Source organism: Suricata suricatta, chromosome 1, assembly GCF_006229205.1.
Source record: "Suricata suricatta isolate VVHF042 chromosome 1, meerkat_22Aug2017_6uvM2_HiC, whole genome shotgun sequence".
NCBI classification, from domain to species: domain Eukaryota; kingdom Metazoa; phylum Chordata; class Mammalia; order Carnivora; family Herpestidae; genus Suricata; species Suricata suricatta.
In genome coordinates this window covers 18,864,796-18,877,507 of record NC_043700.1, presented here as the reverse complement: position 1 = coordinate 18,877,507, position 12,712 = coordinate 18,864,796, and the positions used below count along the sequence as shown (strand labels likewise).

General features: G+C 38.0%; 1 pseudogene; it reads right to left on the bottom strand.

Annotated features, from left to right (window-relative positions):
* Nucleotides 1–6,353: 6,353 nt before the first annotated feature.
* Nucleotides 6,354–6,725, bottom strand: LOC115300453 (annotated as a pseudogene).
* Between the last annotated feature and the right edge of the window lie 5,987 nt (nt 6,726–12,712).

The window sequence follows — 12,712 nt, the reverse complement described above, 5'->3', positions numbered from 1 at the left end:
AAATGTTTATTTATTTTTGATAGAGATAGAGACAGAGCATGAGCAGGGGAGGGGCAGAGAGAGAGAGGGAGACACAGAATCTGAACCAAGCTCCAGGCTCTGAGCTGTTAGCACAGAGCCCAATGTGGGGCTTGGACCCCTGAACCATGAAATCATGATCTGAGCTAAAGTTTGGCATTTAATTGACTGAGCCACTCAAGCACCTAAGGTTATTGCAGTTTTAATCAAATTATTTGTTGGCCTTTTTTTTTTTTTTTTTTTTTACTGCTGACTAAGGAATTGTCTTTCTTTGGTCCACCAAGCAATAACCACATGTCTTTCTGCTTTGCAGCTCTGGTTTCCTAGCCCATTCTCTCCATCCTTGTGGGTTTCAGCCCTGAAAAGTTCCTGTTATGATGTGTTAGTGGAATTTTGCAAGAGAACAAAATTAGATGTGTAGAAGTCTTAGTTTCTTTCCTAAGGCAGTTTCCAAGTCCTGAAAGGAGGTGTCTACCTCTTCTTTCACTTAGAAAACCTCCCTTCCATCCTGCAGAATGTGGGTTCATATAGGGATTTGGCTGCCTTTCGGTTGGTGAAGAATCAGGTATTTGTTCATAGCTCTATTGTTCTCTGAGGCTTAGTGTACCTTCTGGGCACAAGATAAAGGTTCCAACAATAGGGCCCCTGCCCCAAACCTTGGAACTGTCTCCTCTCTTTTTTTTCAGTATTCCACCCTTTATTCTGTGCCCACATGCAACCCCTGTAAGTCCCTGTCTCAGATAACCTGAGTTGAGTTCATGCCTCCCTGAGTCCTCAGCTCATTTTCCAGAGGGCCTCAGTGGGGTAGAACTCCCAGACATTTGCCTATGCCACTCTCATATTTCCCAGTCCTTTACTGCCCCTCCAGGTGATGGATTAGCTACTTTGCTAGGTATTTGTCAAAAACTAATAATGGCGCAATGCCTTCATTATCCCTTAAAGCCTTTTTACTTTCAAGCACTAACTCCCTGACACTTGTAGCTCAAGGAGTAATAAAGGTAGGATACTCAGGAAGTATTTTTGACTGAGGGCTTTTTCCTAGCATCTGTTTGTGTAAAGCCGCCCTAGTGAAAACGTTTTTGTGTCTTTTTTCTCACTGGGAGCTAACCTGACTAAATCTACTGGGCGTTAAAGCAAGGTAACAGTACACACTTCTTGTGTTCCAAAGAGAAGATGCTGCTCGGACAGTTTGTTTCTGGAGGGTTCAACGTACAAATATTCCAATCTTGCAGAAATCAGCTGGATTTCATGGAATTTGAAGTCAATTGAAAGACAATCATACGGAATCGTTTCAAGAATTCAACGCATTCAGAGAAAACGTGTTGGCTCAGCTACGGCGATTGAGGAATGGAAGGAAGGTGGCGTGGTACGTCATGGTTGGTTATGTGCTGCTCTGATGCCAGTTTGGAATAAACGCTGAGTTTTGTTGTTGAAAGCCACCGTGGAAAGTGGAAACATTGAATGTGGATTGCTGAGGGGTGGAGCGTTATTTTCTTACCCAGAAATAGCAGCGTCCTTGCTTCAATGGGTTGGAGAGATAGCATCAATCCTTAGTACTGCAATAGAGCCCGATTGCTTTCTTTTTCTTAGTTTTGAAAGAGTAAATATTTAAATAGATAATAAGGAAAAGTTATTGCCAGTTCTCCTTCGTGGGTCATGGCTAAGAGTTAAAAGAGAGAGTTGGGCAGAGTGCGCATACGGAGAAAAAATATTATAGAAATTATCTGTAATTTTTTTAAAGCAAGGACATCAGAATTCTTGGTTTGCAATTGGCCAAATGGAGCAAACTTTTCTCTGAAAAGCCATTTTAAGAGAAAAAAATTATGAATTTTCTTAAGCCCTGTGATTAGAGTGTAATATGTATTTATGTTTCCCTGCAGGCGCCACACAATAAAAATGGTTAAAACCTTTAGTCCTTTTAGTAGTTCACAGTTTTATTGCCAAAGTTATTTTGTAGATTTTATGCTTAAAGCAAGGTCAGTGTATTGCACCGTATAAATTATTCTAAGTAATTGCTCAGTTATTTGATAGCTTAGTCACAGGATTTTTTCATTATTAAACGTAGCTTTTCCTTTAAAGTTGGGATGAGAAAGGCAATATAAATCACAGGGCCGCTTGCCATTGGGGGTTTCAGCTTTACCTGTGATAAGGGTTTAATAACAATCTGGCCCAGACACCGGTCCCCTCTCAATTACCTTTCCACATGGGCATTAGTTCACACTGTTTATTAAAAACTCCCCTTGTAGTTTTTAAATGGAGTGTTTCAGATTAATGGCCCCCATGGAGTTTAACTTCATTGCACTTCATTAAAGCTAGATTGTACAAAAGGTTACTTCAATTAAATCCAGAACACGACCTTAAATCTGTATGGATTTTTTCAGAAAATGTGATAAAACCGGTCTGCCAATCCTTTGAGATTAACAAGGCAACATCCCTTTCAGTAAGTGAAGTGCAATCCTTGTGAGCCTGCTCTGAATTTTCATATCGCCGTGCATTTGGACTTTACACAATTAGAAGCCAATGCATGGAAAGAGTCTGGAGTTACAAATGGATCGAGTTACTGAGAACAGACCCACCACGTGGGGGTAGAGAGTTTGTGAAACCTTAGTTACACTGGAGTAGATGCTATAAGTTTGGTACGCTAGAAAAAAAGATTTTGTTTTCTATGTAATAAAAATATTTTTCTGAATAGCTTGGTTTGTGTCTTCCAGCACAGAAAATGGTATAAAATTTTCTGAGAGGTTTTCCCCCTTGGTTGCTCCGAACTGTAAAGCATAGCTAGTGGCAGCTCCTAACCATTGTTTCCTCTGAAAATTCATGATAATTGGAAGCATTAATTATCCATCCTACACCCTGAGAATGGAGCCTCATTATCCTGAGGTAATGTGTGAACTGATGCTTATTAACACCATAAGTCAATAGCTCAATTTTATCTTTTTGTGGGTTTCAAGTGACTCAGTAAAACCAGTCCGGATCTATTTTCTCCTCTTTTTGGATAGATGAGATGTCAAAGCAGTACATTCTCCCAACCAGTGGTTGTATCTTGTTTGTAATCTTAAGAGCTCTTATATTGTAAATATTTTTTTGGCTGCAATTGATTTTTATTCTTAAGAAAAGGTTAAGTTGAAAATTGTTAAGTGTTGAAGTATCTGGTACTATTGTTCTTTGTCTCTGTATGTCAGAGCTGCAGCATTTCTTTCTACATCTGAATTTGTATTTTTGTTGCTGTCCTGCTTTATAAAGCTGGTATCTTTTGCTCTTTGTCTAGGTTTTGTCTACTTTCTGTGACTGAAAGAAGCAACTTACAAACGGATGCAAAAATAATCTAAGCATTTATCCAAATAGCTGTCATATATGCCTGATAATATTCATAGCACACCTGTGCTCAAGGTCAGTATGAAGCACAAGGAAAGAGGTGATGGAATCTGGAGAAAGTGACACCAAAGGCCTCCCACCAGATATCTTGACATAAAAGTAACTTCTCTGGATCAAGATACTGAAGGCTTGAGTTTAAATATGATAGTTTATGAAGGATGGCTAAGCCATTATATGATTACCGCTAATTAACAACTAACACCTTACCTGTTTAGACCCTCAGGGAATAATCAGAGAATTGAATATATTTTGAGTTAAAGAAATTGACAAGTCAAGAACATGGGGTACTACAGAAAGAGAAGTCCCACGTTGGTGTCACAGTGGGATAAGGATCAGAAGATAGCATGAGGACCCTGGATACCAGGTATCTGAAGTGCTAAAGTCATGGTTAGGAATGTGAACTGAAAGAAAACGTTTCTTCTTTGAGAATTTGGTTATGCTTAAGTAGATGCTTTAGGTCTGGTATATGTCGTTGTCCACACATTCTGTTGATTGGCTGTTCTCAAAGGTGAAGAACCTTGGAAATTCTTGATACCCTGTCAGTGGACAGAATAAGTCAAAAATTTCACAATAATATCTAAAGTTTATTTGCCTCTTTTTTTTTTTTTAACTCTGGTTCTCTTCCAAGTATACAGTGGAGTGGTATTATAACAGACTCAATGGAGAAGGAGATAGGAGGGCCTAGATGTCTTCTGCTAAGGAAGACACTAAAGAAATGTGAAAAATGTGAAAATAAAGGGCTCATCTCACTACACTCCTTTTGTTTTGGAATATATTTTTCATAAAAATATGTTGCTTATGTTAGTATGTAATGAATTTATTATTGTTATAAACTGAACAACTATTTCAAAAATTCTTTGTTTTATTTACTTATTTTTATTATTTTTGGGGGGGGGAGAGGGAGTTAGAGGATCTTAAGCAGGCTCCATGCTGATTGTGGAGACTGACATGGAGCTTGATCCAATGATCATGATCTGAGCTGAAATCAAAAGTTGGATGCTCAACTGACCGAGCCATCCAGGCATCCTTGGCTTTAATTTTTAATTTTAATTTTTAATATGGTAAGTACAATAAGTATAAATCAAATAGTCAAAAGCTCTTCAAAAGTACTTAACCTTTGTGGATAATGGGCTTTTGTCCAAAATGTTTGTGATGAGTAGACACCTCCATACCATAGTTTGTCATGGGTTCAGAAACTTCCTGTGTGGAATGCTGGAACTCGGAATTTTGAAGTCCTGGAATATCTCTATCCATGTATTTCTCCAGATGTGGTTGGTGTAATAATTAGAATATTTAGCCACTGGGAAGATTTTTTTTTTTTTTACAGTTTTTAGTTGTGCCTTTATTCACCTTAGGTCATAAAAAATATACTTGGTTTAGAGATCCCATAGTGCCCACCCACTGACGTGGACAGAAGTCACCCTTTCCATGTGGCATTTTTTTAGAAAGCTGGATTTCTTTTAGGAATCTTACTGATCACACAGAATTACAAGAATGTCAGGTATAATGATGTGCACAATCTAAACAAGACAGGCTGATAAGAATTTACATAATGTAAAAATACACATATTAAAAGTTAGCCATGTGGACAGAGGCATGCGGTGGGAATAGTCAGAACGCTGGGAAGTCAAGTGCCCATACTCAGTAATATTGCTCCCCCCCCCCCCACATAAGTAACTTCCACTAACAGGTACAGGTATTCCACACACGTCTAAATACACAAAGGTGAAGCGTGACCTGCTTGCTACATGTACAGTTGAACTTGGTCTGTGATCTGTGTTACTCCTGCAAAAATAGTAGATAGCCCCATGCAGGTAGTAGAAAGCGTTGGTTATTCTAGTTGAACTCGGAAAATGCTTAACTTTTGACATGAATGTCCATGAAGAGTGTATGTCTCCTTTTGTTTTTTTTCACAACTGACATGAGCTTAGGGTGGGGGAACCGGGATGGCTGTCTGACCTGCGGTGACAACTGAAATACTGTTAAAAATGTGGGAACTTTCTAATAACAGTCACACACTTAACATAAAACATGGATCATCTACAGCTTTAGGCCAAAAGGTAGAGGGAGTGCATCTGAATGTTAATGTTTTCATTTGTGTTCTGTGGTTTCTACCACGGTCCTAAGGAACGAACTGCTTGGACAGCTTGTTTCTCTACCAAGCAGACAGCAGGTTGACCTCTCAGAATACACAAACCAGAAAAAATATACACACCAGAAAAAATGTCACATTTCTCTCCCCTGGGCCCTTTGAGAAACTAGACCAAAATTTCAAGTTATTCAAGGTTCTTGCTGAGCAGTTGTGCTTTCCTGTCTAGAGAAGCAAATGAACCCCCCACCCCTCGCCCCACCGCCCATGGCACTGCAAGGCCATGGACTTGGGGCACACTTAACACTAGGAGTCAGGAACCTTGGGCAGCAGTTTAGAGTTTTCTTATACACCCCAATTTTTCCTGCTTTTTGCGCACTATAATGGCCAACGTGGGTGGGCAGGAAGGGGGTTATGCTTGACAACTTCTGCTTCCAAGATCCTCTTAAGGAGAGTTCTCTAGTTGACTAGAAACCCTTCTACAAAAGGTTGGCCGGTTCTGTGAGCTTAGAAGAGCTTTCTCTCTGAATGTGTAAATTGCAACTTCCTCATGGGGAAAGAGCATTAAAATAACGTGAAGTTCTATTTTACTGGCAACTTAGAGTGCAAAGTATTTTAGTTTTAAACTTCCAAACTTGAAAACCAAACAGCCTAGGTTAAATAATAGTTTTCCCAATGCTGAATGTGCTCATTCGGAGCCCCATCTTTCTGCTTGCAATGCAGAACAACTTCCTACATCTCCTAGGCAGGAGCACTGCTGTTTTGATGGCCTGTGATTAGATGGACAGATCAGTTTCAGTTGGTAATATCCCTTTTTTTCTCCTTGGTAAGGGCTTAAAAAATTCTAGAACAGGTGCATTTTTCTAGTCTTTCACAGACACTTTGATTCAAATGTCTCCTGAGAGGCATATACCATTACAGGAATCCATCTTCATCCTTCTCATTTTCATTTACTTCAGAAATTGGCGTGGACACACTCACCCTGCTGTGTCCGTTCACTAAAGGAAGAATGCCTGGTTAGTGTTGAGCTGTTAGTGCCTCCTAATGATCTTGATGAGCTCACTCATGTTGACCTGATCAGGTACATGGAACTTGGTTTTGTCCAGTAAAGGAAGTTGCTTCTCACCCTTGTACCGTTCTATTATCACTGGATTTTCATAGGATGCTGCTCTTGGATAAGTCGGACATCTTCTACCCTTTGTTTGAAAGTTCAGTGCTGCTTGAAGGTCTTCTCTGTCTGCATGGAATGGGAGGAGAGGCGGAAGGTCCCAGCTGTCCCAAAAGGCGGTGGTGGCAGAGACTCCGACTGTGGCAACAGTGGCTTTCCTTGTCTGGAAGGATTTTATAATGAAATATCAATTTGTAGTAGACTTAACTGAAACTGGAAATTGTTGGAAGCCATTTCTGAACTCACTAAGTTGAGAAAACTCCTTGTGAGGTAAGGCAGGTTTGCAGGCCTCTTGCCATCAGATGGTGACTGATATCCATCCCTGCTCAATTATTTTTGCTTGAGCACCAACCCCCAAGGCCCCTTGTTGACTGGTATCAGGAGTGACTCATACCCTTATTCTAAAATATGCTGATTGCACCTTGTGAAGGAAGTTATTATAGGAATTTCTTCTTTTGTGATTATGGGAGCAAATATTACATCTCCTGAGAAATGTGTTTTACTTCCCCTTAAGAAAACAGGCTATTGACCCCTACTCACAAAAAACTAACTTTTGCCTTTGCTATGCTAAAAACATTGTCTTGTATTTAAATGCTAAAGATTCCTTCCTTCCCCATATGGTAGCATCTAAGTCACCTACATCAATCACTATTGATAAAGATTATACCCGAGTCTTCTACCAATCTATATTTTGGGAAATTTTTATATACTAAAGAAATCTGTCATCAAAAATCATTGTCTAAGGCAAATGCCACTTCTATACTCACCCCATACATTTTTACCATAAATAAAGCTGACTCTCTGGTCAGTGCAGAGATGCCTGCCTGGTGATCAGAAAGAAACTTGAGGCTCTCACCAACCATCCTTCAGGGAGCCCTGGACCTGCTGGAGCTGGACTCCGGCGGGAAATGAATATTTGGAACTATCATCTCTCAAATGAGTGAGGATGAGTAGTTGGAAGTTGTGACCTGCCAGTTGAGAATTGGAAATAATTGGGATTTCTTGTATTAAGATGAGGCAAGGAGGTGGGAGTTGTGTAATGATGTGCATAGTAACTGAAGCAAACAGCAAACAGGTAAAAAAACAGCTCATACAATGGAGGATTAGAATTCAGCACTATTACTGAGATAATTTTGCCATATCATTAAGCTGCCCCATTCCACTATCACTAGAAGATGACTGGCTATATTTCAGGTAGCAATCATTTGGAAAATCCCACTGAAGGACTCTGAATGCCTTGATCAGGATCATATGCCCAATTCTTGACCAATGAGCAGAAACCAGGGATGGAGTACCACTAAAACATCCTACTGGCATACAGGATGGAGAGGCAGGAGAAATAGTTCTCCACATGAAGTGATACCTGATTCCTAGAAGAAAGAAGAAGCACTGGGCAGAAAACAAATGGACTTAGTCAAGTCCTGAATCACTCTGCAACTGGATTCTTATAATAACTTCTTCACTGGTTTCTTCTCTTTAGTTATTCACATCACTGCCTGATCAGTAATCTTTCTAAACCCATGAAGTCATAAGAACTTTGAAGCTTATATGGTATACATTAGATCTCCAGGACTCATTTATCATCTATCTACTGGCTGTAAGTTTGTACCCATAAACAACATCTCTCCAATTCCCTCACCATCATTCTAGTCTCTGTTTTTACCAGGTCAGTTTTGTGAGATTCCACACATAAGGAATACAATATTATACAATATTCTTGGAGAGTGATCTTAATTTTATCATTTCTAAGTGTTTAGAAGAACATTTCATTGTTTCGTTGGCAACACTTACAATTTGGCCTTCATAGCAACCCTGTTAGGCAGACAGGGCAAATGAATAACACCCCTGTTAGATAAGAAAATTGAGGCTTAAAGCATAGGAAATCTGTCCAAATTCAAAGAGTGATTAAATAAACTGGCGTTCAAATTAAGATATTTCTAATGTAGGCCTGCCTGATGGAAGACCATTTTTTAAATATCAACTAGAACACATAGCAAAGTGTTGGGATAATTATAGGTGCTGAATATGTATTTATTTAAAAATAAATGAAAACCCATCTATGAAAACAAAATGAAACAAATTATTAGTATCATCAGGCCCTGTACACTGTGAAAGACTACGATACAGGCTTTCTGTTCCTCACTAATATCTCTGTCAAGCTACTAAACTAATTTCAGTTTTATGATTTGTAAAATGAATGTCATAATTCTTCCTGATGTGAATCAGTCAGTGTGACTGGACCATGAAGATTCAAGAGAGTTTACTGGAATGTTCATGAGTCATAGTCATATGGCTGAGAGTTTAGGAAGATAAAAAGCAGGAAGATTAGGGTCACAATCAAAACTTTCAAGGTCATAGAGTTAAAATGGAGGTGAGGACATTGGGTAGATCTCTGACCTACAGCAACTGTAATTGTGAAAAAACCTTCTTTTATTTAGATTTTATTTAGATTTAGGCTTTCCTGAGTGACCTCTCATCCAGATAGAATTCTCTGGCCTGGGTATTATGAGTTTGGAGGAAGAGCACATCAATGAGGTGTGCATTTGCAAACATCAGAAATCAACTCTGACTAATTTAAGTATACATTTATTACAAGAAGTATTCATTAGAAGTATATTTATATCAACTATAAGTCTTGAGAACCATACTCAAGATATGCAGAAACCAAGTGAAACTGGGCAACTTCCTTGGTGCTCCTGGGCTATTAATGTCACTGTTACGATGGCTTTACAGAATTTCTACCATCCTCTGAGCTTTATATCACTTTCTTAAGATCCTAGACCTGGGAAGGAGCTCTGATAGTCCAGCCTCGGTTATATGCCTCTGCTCTAGCTTCCCGGGAGCAAAGAGGTTAGACATCTGTTTTTTCTTTGTCTTCTGTGATGGGAAATGTTCCAAATAGAAAATGTGGGGCACCGTTTTATTTTATTTTATTTTATTTATTTATTTATTTATTTATTTTGATTAATTTTTTTCTCTGAACTTCAATAGTCCTATTCTTTGAAAAGCTGGGTGGGCTCTTGAGCCAGCCTTGGCCTTCATCTTTTTTTCTTCCCAGCTACCTACCAGGCTATAAAAATTGTAGCTAAGGTTCATTGAGTTTGGCAAAAGTTCAATGGTCACAATTTGGTTTTAGTGGTCTGCTTACTTTCCAGGTCTCTGGTTTGACTTAGATTTATAATATTTAATATTTCTTACTTTCTTTCCAGGTCCTAAATGTACTTTAAAAAGATTTAAAGATATTGTATCTATTATTTTACCAATGTGCCTATCTAGTATTTCTATAACCATGGACAGACTAGGAATTAGGATTAGTTCTTTGTAATTGTTGCATTAAAATGAATAAAAGTATGCATGCAGGAGATAGTGAAAGAAATGATTCCTTGAGGTGAAAGAAGGAAGAGGGAACATATTTAAATAAACATGTTCAGATGAAGAATCAAAAGAGCCAAAGGGCTATTAATCGATGCTCGGCAGATAGAGCCAAATATCAACATCATGACATACTTTATTTGGATTATTTATTCTGAGCCTGGTACTTCTTCAAATTAAGCACTTCCTTGTAGAATAATACCCCTGGGCACACACACAGACTGGTGAGATGCAGGAGCCAGACAGTCAGAATCTGAATATAACAACCATATCAAATCAACAGTATGCACTGGAGTTTAGTGCCATTTATGGGATCAGCTTCTGACCATATCTGTCTGGGCTCCGAGGCCCAAGAAAACACCCAGAGGTAGAGCCATGCTGAAGTCAGGGTGAAGTTAACTTTCTTTGATGAAGATTAGAAGATGAATGGGAGGGAGGATATTGTTTCTATTCCTGTAACTGCTAGTTTAAATTCGGTCACTTCTCACTAAGCTTTAAAAAGTGCAGTTAATAGAGTGTATTGATGACGGAAAACACAATTCATTATGTTGTCACGTTGTTCTGAACCCGCCGTAATGGCTTCAGAGGAACCCTTGACTCAGCTCCCGTCTCTGTAAGTCTCTTGTTGGATGCGTCACCGTAGGCATGCTGTCTTATGTAAGCCTGAACCGCCATGCAAACTCTCCGTGCCTCTGTTTCCCTTATGCTGCATTTTGGAAATTTGTTGTAAGACTTAAGAGAGTCATACAACTTTTAGGTATGTTAATGTTAATTGATACAATATACTGATTCTAAGGGAGGATTGATTTTTCATAGTTTTGCCATTTAAATGATACGATCAACGTGAGCAGTTAGCAACATACAGTATTAAACTGCACTGCTGAAACTGCTCTTTCTCCCTGTAATATGTGCAGTCATGTTTTATTTAACCAGTGGTATAGGAACATATTAGTGACTTTGTCAGGCAATTGAAAGTTACCCCTTAAAAAACCTTAACTTTTAAAAATTTTAACTTGTTTGAATGGAAAGCATTAAGAATTGCATTGCCCACCTCCTGAATTTGGAGAAAAAAGTACTGAAAAGTATAAAGACTAATCAAATCCATGTTTCCATCACACCAATTTTCCTTCTTCATAAATAGAGGATACTGAGAACAATTTAATATTTATAAAATCACCTCATTTTATTAGTACAGATGTTACTATTACATTAGTCTGTGTAATGAAAAATACTGAGAAGTTTGGGGAGTGTGGCTAGTTCAGAATTTTATTCATGTGCTTGTAGGAAATGTGGAAAACATAGAAAATAAAATAAAAATGACTATAATCTCACTAGGTAGACATAATCATTATTTCTTAATAAAGTTAACATGTGACTGTCTATATACTTTTCTGGTACTTTCTTAACTTTTTAATATATTGTGAACATTTTCTCATAGCCTTAGATTGTCTTAATAACTTACATTCTAATGGTCACATATTTTTCCATTGTGTGGTGGTACCTTTATTTTCTTAACCAGTTTCCTATCAGTAGACTATTAAGCTATTGTAAGCAATGCTGCAGTGAATATCTTTGTACATAACTCTCAATGGACCTCTTATTAATTAACATATTCATCAAGAGTTCATGGAGCACTTACAATGTGTTGGGCAACGTTTAGGTGTTTGCCATACAAAAGGGAATAATCCTTGCCCACATAGAATTTATATTCTAGTAGACAGAGGCTGACACTGAAAGCTGTAATCCCTAGTAACCACTTTTAGATGATAGTGACATGTTTTGTGAAGCAATGGTTCATGAACTTGTTTGCAGGATTCCTTTACATACCTTAAAATTATTGAGGACCCTTAAGAGCTTTTACACTTATTGGTTACATCTATCTATATTCATGATATTAGAAATTAGGCAGAGAAATTTAAAAAGTATTTAATAACTCATTAAAAATATAAGTCCAATACCCTTTAAACAAATAATATTTTTATAAAAATAATGATATTTTCCAGAACCCAAAAAATATTAGTGAGAAAAATTATATTGTTTTCCATTTTTGTAGAGTTTTTTGGCATCTGATGAACAGATGGCAGCTGGTCTGGTCTCTGTTTCTGTACACAGTGCATTGTGATAAATAGTTTTGGTTGTATAAGAAAAAAGTAGGCCTCATATAGACATATAATTAGAAAAAGAAGAGTATTTTAATAAACTTTTCACCTAACTTTGGACATTGCGCTTTGATAATTCACCAAAACTTGACTAGTGGAAGCTTCTTTAAAGTTAGTTGCAATGTGGAATCTGAAGATTTAGCAATAAGCTTTCATACTGTTGTGTTCTATCTTGAACTTTGAATGGAATTGTCATACATACATGATATTGTAATATTATACATTGGCCATTTAAAAAATATTGTTTTGTAACTTAGGCATGTCTTCCAAATATTGTCCAACTTTAAAATATAATACTCCAAAATCACATTCATTTCTATCATGACTTAACTCTTTAGAAGATTCTTGAGAGAGGTGCCTGGATGGCTCAGTCTGTTAAGCATCTGACTCTTGGTCTTAGCTCAGTTCATGATCTCACAGTTCTTGGGTTCAAGCCCTGCACTGGGCTCTGTCCTATGGCTTACTACCTGCTTGTGATTCTGTCTCCCTCTCTCTCTCTGCCCCTTCCCCTGTTCTCTCTCTCTTTCAAAA